This window comes from Rhinopithecus bieti, unplaced genomic scaffold (genome assembly GCF_001698545.2).
Source record: "Rhinopithecus bieti isolate Rb0 unplaced genomic scaffold, ASM169854v2 scaffold_10315, whole genome shotgun sequence".
In the NCBI taxonomy this organism is placed as follows: Eukaryota; Metazoa; Chordata; class Mammalia; order Primates; family Cercopithecidae; genus Rhinopithecus; species Rhinopithecus bieti.
Genome location: NW_016806560.1, coordinates 261,484 through 263,717, shown reverse-complemented (window position 1 = coordinate 263,717; position 2,234 = coordinate 261,484). Strand labels below are relative to the sequence as shown.

The 2,234-nt window shown below is 54.3% G+C and overlaps 1 pseudogene; it reads left to right on the top strand.

Annotated features, from left to right (window-relative positions):
• Positions 1–1,861, top strand: part of LOC108532655 (uncharacterized) — a 12,499-nt pseudogene extending 10,638 nt beyond the window's left edge.
• The last annotated feature ends 373 nt before the right edge of the window (positions 1,862–2,234 follow it).

The following is a 2,234-nucleotide window of genomic DNA, read 5'->3' as shown; positions in this document are numbered from 1 at the left end:
GGCGCGGCGGGCGCTCAGGCGCGGCGGCGGCGGCGGCGGCGGCGGCGCGGAGCTGCAGCTGGCTCAGGCACTCCTGGCAGAAGGTGTGCAAGCACGCCAGCAGCTTGGGCGCGCGCCGGTCCGCGTCGAAGTAGTTGTAGCAGATTTTGCACTCGTAGTCCTCGAGCGGAGCGAGGCCGGAGACCGTCTCCGCTGCATCCCGGGCTCCTGCGTCTCCGCAGTCCGGGGCTCCCTTCGCGGCGACCCCAGCTCCCTCCCGGCTCCCGGGGCTGCTGCTCGGGCTCTGCTGGCTGCCGCCGTTGTCGCTCGCCGGCGCTGCCATGGCATGATCCGCCCCTCATCGGGGGCAAGGTGAGGTGCCTTCCTCCCCCTGCACCGTCGCCTGGGCTCCGGGCGGGGAGGAGTCGCTTCTGCCTCCCCCCTCTGACTGCTGTCGCCTGGCGGGGGAGGCACCGCTGGCGGGGCCAGGCGGGGGCAGCAGCGACCGCCTCCCCTCTCGCCTCCCCGCCCCCCGCCCCGGCGCGTGCACCGCGGTCCCTCCCCGTCCCTGGGCTCCTCTGCAGTCCCCTCGGCCCCTTAACGCAGCTTTCCTAGCAGATTAGGATATCGGTTTTGTTGGACTTGAAATTGGGAGTTGAGGGCGGCCTGGAGGCGCGTGGGAAGGAGATTTGGGGTGCGGCTGCTCTATAAAGATGTTGCCTTTCACCCCAGCAGCCCCCCGCCCCCTACGCGGAGTCGTGGCAGGAAACCGAGTCCTGAGTTTTCCTTCTTTTTCTTCTTCAACACGACTTCCCCACCAGTGTGGTTCTGTTTATCCTCCTCGCCCTGGGGCTGGGTCCCTGGCGAAGCCTCCTTTTCACCCACCCACCCCCAAGCCAGAGCTCACCAGTGATGTAATGCGGGACCCGCGCGGGGAGGGGAAGCGGCAGCCTGAACGGCCTGGCAGCGGCGGTTCCTTCTCTTCGTGAAAATCGTGATCTCATCTCTCAGTCCAAGGGCGAAAAACAGCCATCACCAGGCCATTCACACTTTGTGCTTTTGTTAGCAGAGCCCAGGCAGCCCTGCAGCCCACATCTAGGGTGCAAATGGAGCGGCAGCGTTTTTCTTTTATCATTCAGAGGAAATTTTTGAGCTGAACAGTATTTTTTTTCTCCCTCTCTGTCTCTCAGAAATATTGCTGAAATTTAAAGGAGGACGAAGACACAAATTCATAGCTGGGTCTTGCTGTTTTCCTGACGCAGACCACAGCGGATCGAGGTAGCTATTTCGTTGGTGCACAGGCGTTCACAGAGGCAGAGAGGGGAGAAAGTTGTCAAACAGGTTCACAGATTGTCAAAGTGCGGCTTAAACCGAGTTCCTGGGCTCCCCTCACTGGCTTCGTCCACTTAAACTTTTAACAGACACATGTAGAGAGCTGAAACTCCAGGGGTAACATGGGACAGGTCTTCTTGATTTAATGAAAACAGAAGATCAGTTGGACCCGGTAGCAAGAACTAGGGCTTGTTTAAAAAGCACTGAGTAGGTGACAGGAGTGGTGGGCTTGAGGACCATCTGAAGTGTGGTGTTCAGATATTCCTAACCAGAAAGTCTGTGCCCTGATTTCTCCAGGTTGGGCCTCACTCTATGAGCGGGGAACCCACCTTCCCCCTCAACACAAGAAAAGATGGCTTTGGAATATTCTGGATTCCCACAGTTGGGAATGTTCCTACTGTTTTTTGCAGATTCTCTGCAGAAGACAGCAAGATGCCCCCAGGGAATGTTTGTGAAAAGGATGATTGAGTGGGAAGCAAGCTGGAGAAAAAGAAGAGAGATATCAGTAAATCACCAATGTACAGACAAGAGATGGAGAAGATGACTTATAAATATAGTTTCTATGACATTTGAAAATAAATTTTTTACTCTATGCTAATAGTGAATGTGATGTCTTCAGTTTGAAGAGCTTTAAGTGAAGCTCATTAAAACCCACTACTTTCCATTTCCTAGTTTTTAATTTTGTAATTATTACTTGGGATAATAATATTCTTTCAATTTTTTAAGCATGTCACTTTGTGGTGGGATGGTGATCAGAGAGGGCGAGTTGAGGGGACATCCTGAGAAGGCCTTAGTCTGGCCTTGGAATATTGCAAAGTGACACTAACCTAACTGTAGGAAGTGGTTTTCTGTCCTCCTTCCCTCATTTAGTTGTATGACTGTGAAAAGTCTGAAAATGTGCATTTATGCACAGTGTTAAACTG